This window comes from Pituophis catenifer, unplaced genomic scaffold (genome assembly GCF_029215685.1).
Source record: "Pituophis catenifer annectens isolate HBS135680 unplaced genomic scaffold, rPitCat1.0.hap2 SCAF_5, whole genome shotgun sequence".
Lineage (NCBI taxonomy): Eukaryota > Metazoa > Chordata > Lepidosauria > Squamata > Colubridae > Pituophis > Pituophis catenifer.
In genome coordinates, this window is record NW_027256885.1 from 56,468,710 (window position 1) to 56,489,612 (window position 20,903).

Genomic DNA, 20,903 nt, shown 5'->3' on the forward strand with positions numbered 1-20,903 from the left:
GTGACCTTGAGTACAAGACTTTGCCAAGGATTTTCCATCTTTGCCCCTGGCGTGACTCATTGACTGACTGATAGACTGATAAATCTTTCCTCCGACCATGGTCAGCCAAATTGATGCAGCTGTTGAGGGGTCCTCTATTACATCATGACTCTTGTCTGTGGGAGAAGTTTTTCAATCTACGGCCCCTTGGGGGTTCCACCGTGAGAGGGCGGGCCAGAGGTCGCCCCCATTGGAGGAGATAATTAGGACCCTCCTACTGTTGTGGGAGGACAGTAGAGATACCAACAGCACATCAATGAACAAATGGCTGTGTTACATCTTTTGTGAAGTCCCCTGTCTGAGCTCCGGGCCTCCATCGCTGCATTTTGGAGATGTATACGACTGCAGATCTTCTTGCGCTGCGAGATTCCCCCTTCTCGCAGATGTGGCCCTCCTCACTATCGAGGGCCCACCTCAAGGACGGGTTTTGGGACCCAGAGAGGTGGCATGTGAAAACTAGGGGATTGAGGGGTTTTCTATCGAAATTTTTAGTCAAATTTTTAAGGGGTCCCAGGGAGGGGGAGGGTCAGATTGGAATTCAGGTTGTGGGTATGGGGGATAACCCACAAGGGGGAGGGTCGGGTCTGGCAGTGAAGTGCGGTGTGGGGGGTGGGGGACCCGGGGTCGAGGGGGGGGTTAGAGCTTGTCCGGATGGTTTTTTGAACATCAGTACTGTAGGTGGGAGGGGTAGATAAGGCGGGAGCAGGGGGCCATATCGTGTTAGGGGAGTGCGCACTCACTGTCTACGAGCGGTGGCGTGCTCCGGCCCCCAAGGCTCTACTCGCTCCTCAGGTTGCATAGACCCTCAGGACCCAGGCCTTCGGCTGATGCTGTGCAATGCCAGGTCCGTAGTAAATAAAGCCCCCCCTCATCTGTGATCTTGTTCAGGAGGGGGGTGCGGACCTGGCAGGTATTACGGAGACCTGGTTGGGCCAGGAGGGGGGGGTTTCCCCTCGTTGAAATGTGCCCGCCAGGTTTCCAAGCATTCCATCAGCCGAGGTCATGGGAGGGGCGGGGGGGGTAGCGGTTATCATTAAAGAAGGTCTGAGACCGAAGGAGGCCACTGTTCCTCAGACGGCCGGCTGTGAATCCCTTTTTGTGAAATGGGGTCATGGGGTTCAGATGAGTTTGCTGATCACGTACCTGGCTCCCTGCCACGTGGCAACAGCCCTGCCCGAGCTACTCAATGTCATCGCCGCGGTGGCGGTTGATACCCCTAGGCTTATGGTCATGGGGGATTTCAACCTGCCGTCCGTGGGTGAGGCGTCGGACTTGGCTCGGGAGTTCATGGCTTCCATGACACCTATGGACCTGACCCAGTTAATTCATGGCCCTACCCACACAGGGGGAAACACGCTGGATCTGGTTTTTGTCTCTGGACAGTGGTCGAGGGATCTTGAGATAGGGGATATAGTTACTGAACCCTTGTCATGGTCAGATCACTCTCTCAGATCCGCATGGAGGCGGAGCCGGTAAGATGGTTCCGCCCCAGGCGCCTGATGGAACCTGACAGATTCCAGACGGAGCTTAGGCCATTTCCTGAGGTTCTGGCACACGCCTCGACTGGAGACCTGGTGGCCGCCTGGGATAGGGCGGCTGCTGGAGCTCTGGATCGGGTTGTGCCTTTGCGGCCTCTGACCCGGCGCCGATCTCAATTGGCTCCTTGGTTTACCGAGGAGCTGAGGGAGTTGAAGCGCCGGAAAAGACGCCTAGAGAGTAGTTGGAGGGCCAGTCTTTCTGAATCTGACCGGACACTAGTAAGATCCCACATTAGGAATTACCTAGTGGCGATAAAAGCAGCGAAATGTAGCTATTTTGCTGCTCTTATTGCATCATCAGATAACCGCCCGGCCGCCCTCTTTAGGGTGACCCGCTCCCTGCTCCATCAGGAAGCACGGGAGGACCCCTTGGAGGGTAGAGCCGAGGATTTTGTTCAGTATCTGTATGACAAAATCACTCAGATTCGGGAAGATTTGGACTCCGACTGGGTAGTCTCAGGGGGAGAGACGGGGCAGGTCTTGAGAATGTTATCTGGGATGAGTTTGATCCTGTGACCCCTGAGGACGTGGACAGGATTCTGGGTAGACTGAACGCGACCACTTGTTTATTGGACCCGTGTCCTTCCTGGTTAGTACTGGCTTCCTGGGAAGTGACACGAGGCTGGCTCCAGGGGATTATAAACGCTTCGCTGGGTGAGGGTGACTTTCCCGCCACCTTGAAAGAGGCGGTGGTGAGGCCTCTCCTCAAGAAGCCTTCCCTGGACCCGGCAATGTTGGTAAATTATCGTCCGGTCTCCAACCTTCGCTTCGTGCGAAGGTTGTTGAGAGTGTGGTCGCGCAACAGCTCCCCCAGCACCTGGATGAAACGACATATCTAGATCCTTTCCAGTTGGGCTTCAGGCCCGGGTACAGCACGGAAACTTCATTGGTCGCGTTGGTAGATGATCTCTGGAGGGCTCGGGACAGGGGATGCTCCTCTGTCCTGGTCCTGTTAGATCTCTCAGCGGCTTTTGATACCATCGACCATGGTATCATGCTGCACCGGCTGGAAGAGTTAGGGGTGGGAGGCACTGTGTTGCGGTGGTTCTCCTCCTTTCTCTCTGACCGGTCGCAGTCTGTGTTGACGGGGGCAGAGGTCAACCCCGAGGCCCCTCATATGTGGGGTGCCGCAAGGGTCGGTCCTCTCGCCCCTCCTGTTCAACATTTATGTGAAGCCGCTGGGCGAGATCATCCGTGGTTTTGGGGTGAAGTACCACCAGTACGCTGACGACACCCAGCTGTACATCTCCACCCCAGACCACCCCAACGATGCCCTTGAAGTGATGTCCTGGTGCCTGGAGGCTGTGCGGATCTGGATGGGGAGGAATAGGCTCAGGCTCAACCCATCCAAGACCGAGTGGCTGTGGTTTCCGATGTCCCAATATAGTCAGTTGGTGCCATCACTGACTATTGGGGGCGAATCATTGGCCCCCACGGAGAGGGCGCGCAACTTGGGTGTCCTCCTGGATTCACGGCTGTCTTTAGAAGAGTACTTGACAGCCGTGACCAGGAGGATTTTTCATCAGGTTCGCCTGATTTGCCAGTTGCGTCCCTTTCTGGATCGGGACTCGTTACACACGGTCACTCATGCCCTTGTCACCTCCCGCCTGGACTATTGCAACGCTCTCTACATGGGGCTCCCCTTGAGGAGCACCCGGAGGCTCCAACTGGCGCAGAGTGTGGCCACGCGGGTGGTAATGGGAGCGACATGGTGTTCCCATGTAACACCTCTCCTGTGCGAGCTGCACTGGCTCCCGGTGGTCTTCCGGGTGCGCTTCAAGGTTTTGGTTACCACCTTTAAAGCGCTCCATGGCTTAGGACGTGGGTACTTGCGGGACCGCCTACTACCACCAATAGCCTCCCACCGGCCGGTACGCTCCCATAGAGAGGGGCTCCTCCGGGTGCCGTCGGCCAAACAATGCCGACTGGCGGCCCCCAGGGGGAGAGCCTTCTCTGTGGGGGCACCTACTATCTGGAACGAGCTCCCCCCAGAGATACGGAGGATCCCGGATCTGTGCACCTTCCGCCGCGCTTTAAAGACCTTACTATTTCACCAGGCGGGCCTGGCCTAATTTTCTCCCTCTTTTATAAAAGATTTTTAATTTTTAAATATCTTTTAGTATTTTATACATTCAATTTTAAAATTGGTTTCAAAAAGTTTGGGGTTTTAAATTTGTCGGGGCCAAAATTATTTAATTTGATTTTATTCTACTTTTAAATTTTGTATGTATGTGTTTTATTGTTTGGCTGTGCACCGCCCTGAGTCCTTCGGGAGTAGGGCGGTATAGAAATCAAATCAAATCAAATAAATAAATAAAAAATAAATCTCGTGATCTAGTGGTCCCGTCACTTGTGATAGGAGGGTCCTATCTTACTTCTTACTCCCTCAGAAAGGGTCCGCAATCTGGGTGTCCTCCTGGATTCAGGGCTATCTTTAGAAGATCATTTGACGGCCGTGACCAGGGGGGCCTTTGCACAACTACGCCTGGTGCACCAGTTGCGCCCTTTCCTAGACCGGGATGCCCTTGCCATGGTCACTCACGCCCTTGTTACGTCTCGGTTGGACTACTGTAATGCCCTCTACATGGGGCTCCCCTTGGGATGCACCCGGAGGCTACAGCTAGTCCAGAATGCGGCCGTGCGGGTTGTTACGGGGGTTTCTCGTTACTCCCGTGTGACACCTGCGCGAGCTGCACTGGCCACCGGTGGTCCTTCGGGTCCATTTCAAGGTGCTGGTGCTCACCTATAAAGCCCTACATGGCTTAGGCCCGGGGTACTTGCACGATCATCTCCTGCCATCCTCCCATTGTCCTGTGCGCTCCCATAGAGCGGGCCTCCTTAAGGTGCCATCAGCCAGACAATGTTAGCTGGCGGCCCCTAGGGGGAGAGCGTTCTCTGTGGGAGCGCCGACCCTCTGGAATGGGCTGCCCATCGGCCTTAGGACAGTCCCTGACCTCCTCTCCTTCCGCCGCGAATTGAAGACGTAGCTCTTTCATCAAATGGGTTGATCTGCAGGGGTGATTTTAAATAATTTTAATCAATTTTTAATTGGATTTTTAATGTTTATGTAATTTTTGTTCCGTTCTTTGTAAACCGCCCTGAGTCCTTTGGGAGAAGGGCGGCATATAAATTACATAAATAAATAAAATAAATAAATAAATAAACATGGCTTTTGGCTTAGTATGTAGAGCAAACCTGGCCAATGTTTGTTTATTCAGTAAACCATAGGTAAGTGAACCATGACTGAATTTTAGAAATCTAGTGCAATTATGTTCATTATACTTGTATAATGTATGCAAATTTTTGTGCTTACTAAACCTGAATAAATGAATGTTTAACATAGAAATGCAAATGCTACTTTGATGTATCTATTCTACTAGTGTTATCACTATAAAATATTTGGACCATGAAAAAGCCTTTGTGGGTAGTTTTGTAAACAAGTTTATACAATAATTCAGAGATCCCCAAACTTTCCGGCTTTGCGGACCGGGGAGGGAGAGGGAGTGGTTATGTGTGAGCGGCAGGTGAGCATGCACACACAGCTCCATTTGTGCAAGCAGCAGGCACATGTGCCTGTTGCTTGCACAAATGGAGCTGTGCGTGTGTGTTCACCCACCGCCCTCCACTTCCACAGCCCAGTTTTGAATGGGCCAAGGCCTGGTAGTTGGGGACCCCTGCAGTAGTTAGTGATTATTAATGAATTATTAATTTTGATAGCATTGACTGCTCTTAAAGTGTTCTATTTTCTTTATTAGCAGATATGATGGAAGAATTGCATAGCCTAGATCCTCGCCGGCAGGAACTGTTGGAGGCCAGGTTTACTGGAGCAGGTGTTGCTAAGGTTAGTTATGTGCACAACCAGTTGACTAACATGTACACTTCTGCATGGATTTAGTACCATTTTATTAGATGGGAAGATTATGTAAAATAACAGAGATACAGTCAAGATGTACACATATTTCACACACAGGAATTGATTCAAAGTCATATTACCAGTCCTGTTGATTTCAGTGATAAATATGATAATAATGGAACTTGCCTGAGCCGTATGAGTTGATGGTCTATTGAGTTGCATCTTCAAATGCAAGATAATTATGACTGGCCCTTTTTAATCATACTTTAAGCAGGCCTGTGGAATTAGTAAAATGCCACATTGATAAAATAAAACATAAATACAGCTAAAATTCAGCTAATAAATGTCAAAATAATTAACTGCATTTCACACCACTCCAAAATTCTGTTTTCTAACAGGTGTTGGAAACTTGGTTTCTAGTCTCCAACTTGACAGACTTTGTTTCAGTTTGTCAATGCTCATTTTAGACTGCTGTGTCCAGAGCAGTATTCCAAGTGGGGCTTGATAGAGACAGAATAGAATGAGATAATTACATCCCACTATGTAGATTCCGTGCTCTTAGTGGCTTCATCATACTGTTAGCTAATATTCAACTTGTGTTCTAGAAGATCCAGATACTTTTCAGATGTATTATATTGCAAAACTAGGTTTCCCCCTTTAATTTTTCCCCAAGTTGCAGAAATTTAATCCATGAAATTTGACCCTGTTAATTTCCACCCAATGGTCAAGTTTATATAGATTGTTTTCAGTCTTCTAAAGTGTTAGCTACTTTTATTTTGTGTAATTTACAAATTAGATAATAATTTCCACCTCTTCATCCAGGTTATTAATAAAAAAGTTGAATAGCAGAGGACCTGAAACAGAGTACTGTGGTACTCTGCTTGATAGTTATCCAGCCAGTTAGAAATTCATCTAACAATTTGTCACCTACCCTATATTTTACCACATATTTTACCATTTTATTAATAAGGATTTCATGTAAAACTTTGTGGAATGCTTTGCCGAGTTTACAAAAATATACTACACCTGTGGCATTCCCCAATCTGTTAAACTAGTACTGTTAAGAAACGAAATGAAGGCAAGTCTGCCATTAATTGTTTCTGACAAACCCATTCTGACTTTGTTAAGTGCTGCAATCTTATTTTAGTGCTCACAGATATGTAATAATCTGAGGACCTTGCCCAGTAATGATATCAGGTTGACAAGTCTAATTTCCCAGGTTCTTCCCTTTTTTTAAAGAAAGGGACAATATTTGCTCACCTCTAGTGTATGAGGACCTTGCCAGTTCTCCAGGAGTTCCTCATAGATTACAGCTAGTCAGTCTGCAGTCACTTCTGGTATAGTTTTTTAGTACCCTAGAATTGTAATTTATATTTACCACTATTTTACAAAAAGGTTGAAAAGTTAGATGGGTCTACTTTAGGTTGTTTATTAGTATGTTGAGAGGTTTACTGCAGGTTTCTGACTCCTCTCCACTCTCAATTGTACCTTTGAAATAAATCCTTAAGCAAGCTATTGAGTTTTTTGTGGCTAGGTTGTGACCTTCATTCAAGTCCATAATGATCCAAACAGGAGGTTACCACAGCATAGAACTCTGAAGCCATCTACTGATAAAATTGTCAGTGAAATAGCGATAGCACTTAGACTTATATACTGCTCCATAGTGCTTTACAACACTCTTTGAGCGCTTTACAATGTCAGCATATTGACCCCAACAATCTGGATCCTCGTTTTACGGACCTCAGAAGGTTGGAAGGCTGTGTCAACCTCGAGCCCGTTAGGATTGAACTCCAGACTGGGTAGAGTTAGCCTGTAATACTGCATTCTAACCACTGCACCATCAGGGCTCCTCCATATCATTCTAAGGTGGTAAAAGCTGGTAAAAATGTCACTGATGTCACCCGAACTAAGGACAAATCTACAGGAGATTGCGATAGAAACTAATATTTGGGCTGATCATAACCCAATAAAATTAAGCTGGAAAGGAGTAAAGAAAAAAATGAGATGGACATTGAATCAATACTAAAAGAGAAAGAATTTATACAAACAATAGCAAAAGAAATGGAATTTTAAAAAAAAGAAAAGAAAGAAGAGACATCGTTGCAAAATGTATGAGATACAGCCAAAACATATATTAGGGGACTAGCTGTAACCTACACCAGGGGTCTGCAACCTTAAACACTCAAAGAGCCATTTGGACCCATTTCCCACAGAAAAGAAATCACCGGGAGCCACAAAACCTGGGTGGGTGTGGCCAACTCAACATCACTCACTCCCACCCAGTCACATGATCCCCCAGCCATGCTTACCCAGGTTTTGTGGCTCCTGGTGTTTTCTGTGGAAAACAGGTATCTCTGTCTCTCTCTTTCTCCCTCTCTGTCTCTCTCTTTCTCTCTTTCCCTCATCTCTCTCTCTCTCTCTCTCTCTCTGTGTCTCATGTGTGTGTTCCCTCTTGAACCATTTCCAAAAACAGGCGAGGGTTGGTGTTTGTTTTTTTGCTGATGTTGTTCGTTCTTCTTCTTTGGGTGCTTTTTACCATATTTAAATCGAGTCATTTCAGGTTCCCAGATAAATGAAGCTGTTTTGTCCCCCTGCTGTGGCTCCCTGTCGGCTGAACCCACCACTGGCTGGGCCCGCCCCTCGCCCTCCCCTCCCAGTCACTCCTCGCCTGGCCTGAGAACGTAAGGGTGACGGTGGGAGATGGAGACTCGCTCCATATTCCAGAGCGGGAGCGAAGCACCCCTGTACTCGCCATATCTTGCAGGTGCTTCTTCTGGCACTTGTTGGTGCTCCGCACACCTTGGTCACTTGGGGAGACACACAACTTGGTCTCTGACCCGAGACACTGGCTCGGCCTGGCTGCAGCTGACGCCACTGCTGTTGCCACCTCCATAGCCTACCCGCTGCTCTCACAGCACCTTGCGCAGCACAGTTTGTTTGTTTGTTTATTTATTTATTTATTTATTTATTTATTTATTTATTTATTTATTTATTTATTTATTTATTTATTTATTTAATTTGTATACCACCCTTCTCCCAGAAGGGACTCAGGACGGTGAACAGCCAAAATTAAAAAAACATACAAATACAAAAATTAAGATAATTAAAAAGAATTAAATCATTGGCTTCCCAATTTAAAACCCCCAAGTCCATAAAATTTAAAATCCCAATTAAGAGCCATTTAGGCTAGGCCGGCTTGGTGGAATAAATAAGTCTTCAGGGCGTTACAGAAGGTCCGGAGGTCCGGGATCAGCCGTATTCCAGGAGGCAGCTCGTTCCACAGGGCGGGTGCCCCCACAGAGAAGGCTCTCCCCCTGGGGGCCGCCAGCCGACATTGCCTGACCGACGGCACCCTGAGGAGGCCCTCTCTGTGAGAGCATATTGGACGGTGGGAGGTTATCGGTAGCAGCAGGCGGTCTCGCAAATATCCTGGCCCTAAGCCATGGAGCGCTTTAAAGATGAAAACCAATACCTTAAAGCGCACCCGGAAGACCACCGGGAGCCAATGCAGCTCGCGCAGGAGAGGTGTTACATGGGAGTGCCACGTCGCTCCCATAATCACCTGCGCGGCTGCATTCTGCACCAGCTGGAGCCTCCGGGTGCTCCTCAAGGGGAGCCCCATGTAGAGAGCATTGCAGTAGTCCAGGCGTGGCGTGACGAGGGCATGAGTGACCGTGCACAAGGAGTCCCGATCCAGAAAGGGGCGCAACTGGCGTATCAGGCGGACCTGATAAAAAGCCCCCCTGGCCACGGCCGTCATATGCTCTTCTAAAGACAGCCGTGTGTCCAGGAGGACACCCAAGTTGTGAGCCCCCTCTGTGGGGGTCAGTGACTCGCCCCCAATAACCAGCGATGGCACCAGCTGGCTATATCGGGACGCCGGTATCCACAGCCACTCGGTCTTGGAAGGGTTGAGTCGAAGCCTGTTCCTCCCCATCCAGACCCACACGGCCTCCAGACACTGGGACATCACTTCGAGGGCATCATTGGGGTGGTCTGGGGTGGAAATGTACAGCTGAGTGTCATCAGCGTACAGATGGCATCGCACCCCAAAACCACGGATGATCTCACCCAGTGGCTTCACATAAATGTTGAACAGGAGCGGCGAGAGGACCGACCCTTGCGGCACCCCACATATGAGGGGCCTCGGGGTTGACCTCTGCCCCCGTCAACACAGACTGCGACCGGTCAGAGAGAAAGGAGGAGAACCACCGCAACACAGTGCCTCCCCCCCTAACTCTTCCAGCCGGTGCCGCATGATACCATGGTCGATGGTATCAAAAGCCGCTGAGAGATCTAACATTACCAGGACAGAGGAGCATCCCCTGTCCCGAGCCCTCCAGAGATCATCTACCAACGCGACCAATGCCGTTTTTGCCGCTTTTATCGGCACTAGATAGGTCTTAATATGAGACCTAACTAGTATTCAGTCGGATTCGGAGCGACTAGCCCTCCAACCACTCTCTAGGCGTCTTTTCCGGTGCTTCATCTCCCTCAGCTCCTCGGAGAACCAAGGGGCCGGGCAGGTTCGGCGTCGGGTCAGAGGCCGCAAAGGCACGACTCGGTCCAGAGCACCAGCGGCCGTCCTATCCCAGGCAGCCACCAGGTCTTCAGCCGAGTCGTGAGCCAGAGTTTCAGGAACTGGCCCAAGCTCCCTCTGGAACCTATCAGGATCCATCAGGCGCCTGGGGCGGAACCACCTGGTCGGTTCCGCCTCCCTGCAGTGGGGTGCAGCGGTCAAAAAGTCCAGCCTTAGGAGAGAATGGTCCGACCATGACACGGGTTCAGTAACTATATCCCCTATATCCAGACCACTCAGCCACTGACCAGAGATAAAAACCAAGTCCAGAGTGTGTCCTCCCGCGTGAGTAGGGCCATGAATTAGTTGTGTCAGGTCCATGGCTGTCATGGAAGCCATGAACTCCCGAGCCATCCCAGACGCCTCACCGGCAGACGGCAGGTTGAAATCCCCCATGACCAAAAGTCGGGGTATCAACCGCCACCCCGGCAATAACGTTGAGAAGCTCGGGCAGGGCCGCTGTCACGTGGCAGGGAGCCAGGTACGCGATCAGCAGACCCACCTGGATCCCATGGCCCCACTTCACCAGGAGAGACTCACATCCGGCTATCTGAGGTACAGTGGCCTCCCTCGGATCAAGACCTTCCTTTATAATGACCGCCACCCCCCCACCCCTGCCCTGGGCCCTTGGCTGATGGAATGCGCGGAAACCTGGTGGGCACATCTCTATGAGGGGGACCCCCCCCTTGGCCCAACCAGGTCTCTGTAATACCTGCCAGGTCCGCACCCCCCTCCTGTATTAGCTCACAAATGAGGGGGGCCTTATTAACCACGGACCTGGCGTTGCACAACATCAGTCTAAGGCCTGGGCTCTGAAACTCTGGACAGCCAGGGGAACGAGAAGAGTCATGGGGGCCGAGGCATGCCACCGCTTGGAGATAGCGGGTGCGTGCCCCCACCACCTGATGTGGCCCCCTACTCCCGCCATATCTGCCCCTCCCAACCACGGTCCTGATAGAATCACCCTCCACCCTATCAGCACTGAGCTCCTCCACACCCCGCTCCCCGCCTTCCATTCCATGCCCCTGTATCGAGCCTGACCTATACCCCTCCCTCCCCACTCCCCGCCCTAAACCCCTTAAAAGATTACAAAAAGACAATTTCAAAAAACCCCACAACCCCTCTTTGCAGCATGCCACCTCTCGGGGTTCCAAAACCCGTCATCGAGGTAGGCCCTCGATAGAGTGGAGGGCCAAGCCTGCGAGAGGGGGGAGTCTCGCAGACCAAGAAGCTCCGCTGCTGAATACATCTTGACCACAGAGGATGGGAGCAGCCATATCCTTTTTTTTTTTTTTAAATATTTTATTGTTAAGAAATTATAATAATACAGTTTTTGTCCATCCGGTTACGTAGTATAGGAAAAGGAAATAAATAAGAATACAGATGTATGTACATATAGATAATCTTTGCTACTCAATTACATAGTATATAAATATGTACTTATACTGATATGTGCTTATATCATTCTTAATGTATATATATATAATAGGTCTTTAAAGGTAAATTAATAAATACATAAGTCATATCTTTTGCTTACCTATATAACCTTTCCTTACTTCATTTCACTTGCTACAATGTGCAGTACATCTTCTCTTACTATGTCATTTGACTATTTCTTGTACTCAATCTAGTCTCTTCCATTTTTTTTTAATTTCATTTTCCTCTTCTCTAACCACCCGTACCACTTGTCCCACACGCTATAGTAGTCAGTATCTTCTCTGTCATTGATTTCCAACGTTAGTTTATTCATCTCGGCACATTCCATTATTTTACCGATTACTTGTTCCTTAGTTGGTATTTTTTTCTCTTTCCATTGTTGAGCAAAAGAGATTCTTGCTGCTGTTGTTATATGCACTGCTAGGTATTTCTTCTTTTTTGCCATTTCCATCTTCAGAATTCCTAGGAGGAATATTTTAGGATCTAATTCAAAAGTTTCACCTATTATTTCTGAAAGCCAATTACCAATCATCTTCCAATATTTTTTAGCTTGAGGGCAGGTCCACCAGCAATGGTAAAAAGTGCCTTGCTGATGCCCGCACTTCCAACACTTTGGACTTAGGTTGGGATAAATTTTGGCAATCCTAGCTGGTGCTAGGTGCCACCTATAGATCATCTTATACTGGTTCTCCTTGTATGTGGTTGCCTTGGTGAGTCTTACATTGTTATTCCATATTTGGTCCCATTCTTCCAAATTTATATTTTTCCCAATATTTTTGGCCCATGCTAACATTGGATCTTTAACCACCTCCTCCATCAGGTCATATTCTACCAAATAATTGTACAATTTAGCCAGTAATGTATTGTCCGTGCTCATCCAAATCTTATCGAAATCTTTGCTACCCATTTCTATACCGTATTGTTCTTTATCTTTTTTGTACCTTGATTTTATCTGTGCATATGTCCACCATTCTATGTGAGTACCTTGTTCTTTTAACTGTTCTATTGTTTTGAGATTTCCTGCCTCGTCTAATATTTCTTTATATTTCACCATTTTACCAAGTTCCAGAACATTTGGGTATATTATCGCCTCCATAGTTGAGAGCCAACTGGGGATTTTAGTATAATGTTTTCGTCTTATTTCTTCCCAGGTTAACTTCAATATATCCCTCAATTTATGTTTATTAAAGTATGTTTTTGTTTTTTTCCCTGTTTCCCATAGGAAGGCATGCCAGCCTTTCTGAAGATCATGCCCTTCTAACGTTAAAATTCTTTTGTTCACCAAGGTCGCCCAATCTTTTAGCCAAACTAGAATTGCTGCTTTATGATAAGTTTCTCAAATAGGTAGTCCAAGCCCTCCTCTATCTTTTTTATCTTGTAAACTCCTAATTGCTATTCTTGGTTTTTTTCCTCCCCAAATAAATTTCCTAATGATGGCATCAAGCTCTCTGAAAATTTTTTTGTCTAATTTAATTGGCGCCGTTTGAAACAGATACAACAATTTAGGTAAGACACTCATTTTGATTGTCGCTATCCTCCCTAAAAAGGAAATCTGGAGCTTCCCCCATTTCTCTAAGTCTTGTTTTATGCTTTTTACCAAAGGGACATAATTGTCCTCTTTGAGGGCCGAATATTTTGTTGAGATCCACACTCCCAGGTATTTAACTTTCTTCACAATTTGTATTCCCATGGATTCCTCCAGGGCTTCTTTCTGATTTTTCGTCATATTTTTGGTGAGCATTTTGGTTTTAGATTTGTTTAATTTGAGCCCCGCTACTTCTCCATACTTGTCAAGTACATCCAATATTTGTATGCCTGTTTCCACCGGTTCTTCCATGATTAAGACGACATCATCCGCGAACACTTGGACTTTATATATTTCCTTCCTGATTTTGAGCCCTTTAATTTGGTCACTCTCCCTAACCTTCTTTAATAACACTTCTAGTGCCAATATATACAGAAGTGGTGACATTGGGCATCCCTGTCTTACTCCTTTACTGATCTGAAATGTTTTAGTGAGTTCGCCGTTTACTAAGATGTTAGCCCTTTGCTTCTCATAAATCGTGTTTATTGTGTTTGCAAAATTTTGTCCGAATCCCATTATATCAATTTGTTGCTTTATAAATTCCCAATTCAAATTGTCGAAGGCTTTCTGGGCGTCTAAAAAAACTAATGCCACCTCTTTGTCCGGGTGTTCCTCATAATATTCTATCACATCCAGAATCGTCCTTGTGTTATTCCTAATTTGCCTCCCTGGGAGGAATCCATTCTGATCACTATGTATTATCTTATTGAGGATTCTTTTTAGTCTTTCCGCTAGTATGTTCATGTATATTTTATAATCAATATTGAGAAGAGAAATTGGCCTATAATTCTGTATCAATTTGGTATCTGTTCCTTCTTTTGGTAGGAGTGTAATATAAGCCTCTCTCCAAGATTCTGGTATTTTATTTTTCAGTAGGGCCTCATTAAAAATTTCAAGCATTCTTGGAAGTAGAATGTCTTCTAATTCTAAGTTTTTATATAATTCCCCTGGGAATCCATCCGGGCCCGGAGATTTGTTCTTTTTCAGTTTGGCAATTGCTGTTTTTAACTCTGTCAATGTAATCTCTTTATTCAACATCTCTTTTTTCTCCTCTCCAATCTGTGGCATTCCCTCCTCCAATAGATATTGTTTTACTTTCTCTTTGGGAATATCTTCTTCTTTATATAAAGACGCATAGTATTCGCGTGCTATTTCCAGTTTTTCTTCCTCCTTGGTTACAATGTGGCCTTCCAAGTCCTCTAATTGGAGAATAATTCCTTTCTCTCTCTCTTTTTTAATTCTATAGGACAACCACCTGCCTGGCTTATTGGCGTTCTCAAAATAATATTGTTTCGTTCTCTTAATTTCATATGCTAATTTTTCTTGATCCATTATATTTAGTTTATGACGAATGGTCATCCAATTTTCTTTTATTGTTTCATTATCAGTGTTTTGTTGTGCCTCTTTCTCTGCCTTTGCCAGTTCTTCTAGCAATGTTCTTTGAGCTTCTCTCCTCTCTTTGTTTCTGTATGCTCCGTATGCTATCATTAGGCCTCTTAAATAGGCCTTCATCGTATCCCAGATTATTCCCCGGTCCATTGGTTCTTTTTCATTTTCTTCAAAAAAGTTTGTTAGCTCCCCTCTAACTTTATCAATATTTTTTTTGTCTCGTAGGAATTGTATGTTCATTCTCCATCTCATATTCTTTCTCTTATATCTACTCTTCCATCTAATTTCCAGTGGGTTATGGTCTGCCCAGGTGTTGGGTAAGATCTCTGCTGTTACAATGTCCATTCCCATATTCCTGCTCAGCCACATCATATCTATTCGAGACCATGATTTATTAGGATTAGAATAGAAAGTGTACTGTCTTTTATTGGGGTGTAATGTTCGCCAAATGTCTACGAGATTTAGTTCATCCACTAAGTCAAAGAAGGTTTTTGGTAGATTTTTCCTTTTTTTCTTTTGGCCTCTGGGTCTTTTATGATCTTTATTCGCGTCTACCACTCCATTGAAGTCCCCAATGATGCAAATATTGTTATTATCCATTCTCCTTATTATTTCTCGCGTTTTATTGTAAAACTCTTTCAAATTTTTGTTTGGAGCGTAGATCGCTGCTATTAATATTGGAGAGTTGCCTCTCTTAATTTCAACTATTAGTAATCTACCTTTTGGGTCTGCATATTTCAATTCTGTTTTTATCTCTTTTTTGATATATAGTGCCACCCCTCTCTTCTTTTTCATGGCTAAGGAGGTATAAAGATTCCCCAATTTTTTATATTCCAAATATTTTTTGTCTTGTTTAATATGTACCTCCTGGAGACAGACTATATCTACATTTTGAGTGACTAATTTGTTAAAGAAAGTTTTTCTTTTTTTATAATCATTAAGTCCATTTACATTGATCGATAGGATTTTCCAATCATCCATCCTTTTTGCCTTGTGTTGTTTTACTTGAATTTAAGGTTGGTGTTTGCTCGAACTGCTCTTTGTGCTCTTTGTTTCTTCCCTGCTTCTCTGCTTTCTTTCTCTTCCTTCTCTTTCTCCTCTAAACTCTCCTTCCCCTCTGGGGTCCCTTCTTTGGATCTTCTTTGGGTGAGTTCCTCTTCTGTGGTAGCTGCTTCCAATTCCTCTTTACTACTCTGTTCATCTTCTGACCCTCTCAGTTGGTCAAGGAATTCTTGAGCCTCCACCAGGCTGTTTATTTTAATTTTCCTCCCTTGCCATGTAACCAGCATACCCTCTGGCAAGGTCCATCTGAAGAGTATATTCCTTTTGTTCAACTGTATGGCGAGGAATCTATAGTCTCTTCTTTGTTCTCTCACCCTCCTCGGCACTTGCTTCAAGACAACCACCTCCCTTTCCTTATAGTTGATTGGTTCTTCCTTTACCATTTTATAAAAGATGTCTTTAACTTTCTTCCATGCAAATCTTATGTGTACCTCTCTAGGTAGTTTGTTCCGTCTGGCGTAGTTCGTCTGTACCCTGTACACCTCGTCCAGTTCTTTTATTATGTCGTCTGTATCTTGTTGAAGAACCTCCGCTATTAGTTCTGCCATTACTTGGCCCAGGTTTTCGTCCTTATCTTCTGCAATGTTTTGGAAACGCAGATGGAAAGAGGCTCTATCCATTTCCAGCTGCATAATCGAATCTTCCAGATCCCTGTTCTGGGCCATTAATTTTTGATCTACTGTCTCTAGGTTCTTCTCTTGTTGTTCAATCTTAGATTCCATTTTTTGTATTCTCTGTTCGTTCTTTTGTATAGCTTGTTGTATGTCACTCATTTTCTGGTCAATGCTTTGTATGTCTGTTTTCAATTCTTGATGATTGCTGGTCATCTTCTCTTGCATTAAGAGCATTGTCTCTTGAATCATTGCTAATGACAACTGCATCGCTTGCATTGTTGGAATCACTGATGATTTCTCGCTTTTTGATAGCCCTTCTATCGACTTTTGGGTTGTAGGGGACGACATTGTAATTGTGGGGTTTGAGAAGCTGGAGGTTACTTTCTTTCCTGTTTTTGCCACAGTGGATGCAAGACTTGTCATCTCCCTCAACACTTTCGCCTGTTCTCTGACTATCTTTTCTATGTTCCTCCAAATAATCATCCACTAATTATTTTTCCCTTTACTTAGATTAACAGGACTAGGAATTATTTTAAAATATTCCCAATTTGCAGACAAATATTAAATAGCACAATCAAACAGTTTAAAGACAATATTTCTTATTTAACTTAAATCCTGATTATCAATTAATTAAATTCTCAATTCATAAAAAGGCTCTCAGTACATATATATATAGTCAACAGGAGGCCAGTAGGTTAATGCTCAATAGCCAATCAGTAAGCAATCAGTAAGCAATTAATTAATTAATATTATAAGATAAATCACTGTTTAAAAAAAAATTAATCCTTAATAATATTAGGCAATATAGTCAATCTATGCACATAACAAAAAAAAAAAGGAAGACAAGAAAAGAGAATAGATCCTAATATGGCTATGCAGATATTTAACCTTATAATATACTAGTTATTTGATGCAATATGAGTTGTATTCAACTTTGTAAATATGTTAATTAGCTACGTTATATTGATATTTTTAATACTTTAAATATGTAAATACTTTAAATACTTTAAATACTTATATAGATACTTTAAATACTTTAAATGTATAAAGAGAAAAAATAGATATAAATATATTATAAATATAGACTAATTTTAAACTAATAATAATCTATGTAGGTACAAATTTTTATTCAGTTCTTCTTAGTCCTTTCAGGAACCACACTTGTTAAAGTCTGTGCAGGAAAGTATGATAGTTTAATATCACCCGTTTTATTTCTCGCTTCTTATGAGAATGAGTTTAATTATTCTGCTTGTCACTTCCTGGTACTCCTTCTTTCCTCTCTAGCTCTTCGTTGTTCTTCTCGTTGGTATCAAGTATGGTTGCACTTCCGGTCCTAATTTCTGGTCGTTCTCCTTTCCAATCAGCAAAATCTCTTTCCTACGTCTTCAGAGCTCTCTTGATCGATCCACAGCAAGTTATATCCAAATCAGGTAGCGCCGCTGTTCCGCTTGCCAATCTCTCCTTCTTGTTTCTTGCCGGCCTGTCTGCGATCCTATCAGCTGTCAAATTCTCCTCTTTCTTTCAGTCGCCGCTTTTTCCTCCTATGAGACCTTTCGATCCGATCCAGCCAGCAAAGCTCTTGCCGATCTCAGACGTGCTCTAGAAGAAGTGGTTACGAGTGCACTCCGCCTCTTTTTCCCGGAATTTTTGCTTCCTGTCTCGTTAGCTATCGTGGCTTCGAGTCTGCCATTAACAGGCAGACGCGCTCCGTTAGATTGACAGTGGATATCAGTCCCACCGGGTGGGTTTGCGCTCCACCACTCGACTCACCGAAGCCCCACTATTGTCCGCGAAGCCCTCCAGGCTTCCACGCCTCGAAGGGTCCCCAAAACGTAGTGTTAAGTGGCAGTGGGAAGGAGCGATCGCTCTTACCACGCCATGTCGCCACAAGTCACCAACCGGAAGTGGGGAGCAGCCATATCCTAGGGCTCCATATAAAAGGTCCAGGGGAGAGACATGGAATGGGAGTCTCAACATTTTCACAAGACCAGGTCCACTGTCCCCTTACAACAGAGGACAAAGTCAAGTTCCAGGTCGACCACAATCCAAGAGGGGGGGATAGATCCAACCACCGTCTCATGGTGGTCCGGTCAACCAGTCGACCCCCTCTTGTGGTGAGATGGCAGCGATGAACCAACGCAGACAGCACAGCACCACTCGGGGCTCAGGTCCAAAACCGCCCTCTCACGGCGGTTGGTCCGATGGTCAAGTCCCCTCTGCTGGCAGATGCAAGAAGATTTGATATCATCCCAGTTCAGCCCCCAGGGGCCCCGACATCAGAGCCACCCTCTCACGGTGGTTTAAACTGAGCCCAGCCCTCTCAGCTGATGGGATGGAGCCATGTACCAGCCCCCATTTCAGATTTAAGTAGTCCTCCTCACAGTTAGGGAAAGTCCAGGTGGAAATAAGCTTGGCGTCAAGTGAGTCAGTAAGCTAGCCGACAATCCAAGGTGGGCATAGTCCCGGTAGAGAAGCATTGGGGAGAAACGGGCAGTTATCTCTAGCCCCCCAGCCCCCACATAACCAAATGGAGGTCTCCCAAGGTCTAAAAAGCATCTCACGCCAGGTCCTCGCCCAACCCAAAAGGCGGATGATCTCCCGGCCTCGTTGCCCCCCCATCCCCAACTTCATGGGGGGGGGTCTCCTCCCTGCCAGGCCCTCTGGACTGCCATCACAGCTGCCGTTGTCGTGCCGTCGCCGCCGTCACACCCAAAAGGTCTGGCAGCGTCCCAGAGATCTTCTGGGAAACCCGGCAACTCCCGCAGCACTCCGGGCAAAAACCCTCGGGCCTGGGAAGTTGCCGTGCAGCAGCGCCCCAGGCGAAAACGCCGCCACGCTGTTCTGACGCAGTCCGCTGCTCCCGACATCGCCTGACGCTCTCTCTGCCCAGCCTCAATATCCGGAGGGGAGAAGACCCTCTCTCAGGAATGCCGTGCGAGACGCAATCAAAACACAGCTACAGCCTTATTCAGCTCTTTTGGCATGCTGGTTTATTCGCATCCGCATCCAGCTACACACTGTGTTTCGTAAACACGATTGAAATCGGCACTACGTTACACCAAGAATGGGGCGTTTATATAGCCCATCTTTCCATTAACTCATTAGGACCGCACCCTTGTTTATTACCACGCCCCTCTTTTAGGGGCGTAATTGGTCTTCAGCGTGTTCTGGAAGGTGCTGCCGCTGTGTCCTCCGGAACGGCCCTAATCCCGTCGCACCCGATACCACCACCCCACACCCCGCATACGGCTGCCTTCACCCAGTGCCACCACCACCAAGTATGTATATGTCCCTCGATGCTTTCAGCACGCGTTAGCGATGTCGAGCAGGTTGCTAGGCTCGACAGGCGGCTCCCCTTTCACCACGTGTCCTTCTGTAAGAGATAAGTTACACGTATTAGTAGATAACCGTGGTTTGTGAGGATACATTCTATAAAACCGTCGAATCAGTCAGTTTGCTTTTACATTACTATGCGGTATCCAAGAAGCCTCTTCTACTGGATACCCCTTCCATTTAACAAGGTAAGAGAGAACCCCCCTTGTCCATCTAGAATCTAGGACTTCATCAATCTCGTAATGGCCCTCCGTGACCGGACCAGGACGGTCGCATACTTGGATATGTTTGGCGGGTTTGAGAAGACTACTATGAAATACGGGGTGGATCTTCCCCAATAACGGAGGTAACTTTAGTACTACAGTCACAGGATTTATTATTCGTATCACCAGAAATGGGCCCAGATATTTCGGTCCCAGTTTCCTACTAGGAAGCCTTAATTTGATGTATTTTGGTATAGAGAAATACCATGTCCCCTACCTTGAATGGTTGAAACGGTGCTCGTTTCTTATTCGCCTGGCTTTTATATGCGAGAGTTGCTTTATCTAATGCCTCTCTGACCTGGGGCCATACCGTATTCATCTTATCGGCCCACTCATGGGGCATTGGCGACGTTGTCGGTGGTTGATCTAACTCGGGTATCGCTACGAAGTCTCGTCCCATTGCCACCCGAAAAGGAGTGAGACCCGTACTGCTATGAACTGCATTGTTATAGGCGACCTCCGCAAAAGGTAGCAGTGAAGACCAATCGGTCTGTTGATATGAAACACAGCAACGAAGGTATCGCTCTATCATTGCATTTGCTCTCTCTGCAGCCCCATTGGTACTAGGGTGGAATGCCGAACTGAGGCCTTGCGTTGATCCAATAGCCGAGAGGAAGTTCCTCCAAAAGCGGGCTGTAAATTGCACCCCTCTATCAGAAATAATACGACGGGGTACCCCGTGTAACCTATAAATGTGTTGTATAAATAGCTTAGATAGCTTACGAGCTGAGGGTAATCCTCGGCACGGAATGAAATGAGCTTGTTTAGAAAATAAATCGATAATAGTCCAAATAACCGTGTTCCCATTGCTGTCTGGCAAATCGACTATAAAGTCCATCCCTATCTCCTCCCACGGTTGGGTAGGTGTGGCTACAGTCTGTAGTACTCGCAAAGGTTTTCCAGGGCGGGATTTGGCCTTGGCGCATATGGAACAATCTTGTGTGTATGTTTCTATATCTTTCCTCATATGTGGCCACCAAAATTGACGCCGTGTTAAATGCAGGGTTTTAAGGAAACCGTAATGCCCAGCCGATTTATTATCATGGCATCGGTGTAACACCAGGCCCCGGACCCCTTCCGGTACATACATTTTGTCCCCTTTCCACGAAAACCCGTCCCTATGCGTGAGCAGGTGTTTGTTTTCCTTAAACCAGCTATCAGTGTTGAACTCCCTTTGCACCTGCTCTTTCCAGTCTATTGTAGTCTCTGTG

At 46.0% G+C, this 20,903-nt stretch overlaps 1 long non-coding RNA gene across 1 annotated transcript in view; it reads left to right on the top strand.

Moving 5' to 3' along the window:
- Positions 1 to 20,903, top strand: part of LOC139317525 (uncharacterized) — a 48,931-nt gene that overhangs the window by 12,744 nt on the left and 15,284 nt on the right. The window contains exon 2 of the long non-coding RNA XR_011600462.1: positions 5,333 to 5,418. This is a non-coding gene — a long non-coding RNA (uncharacterized lncRNA). The remainder of the gene's footprint in view (positions 1 to 5,332; positions 5,419 to 20,903) is intronic.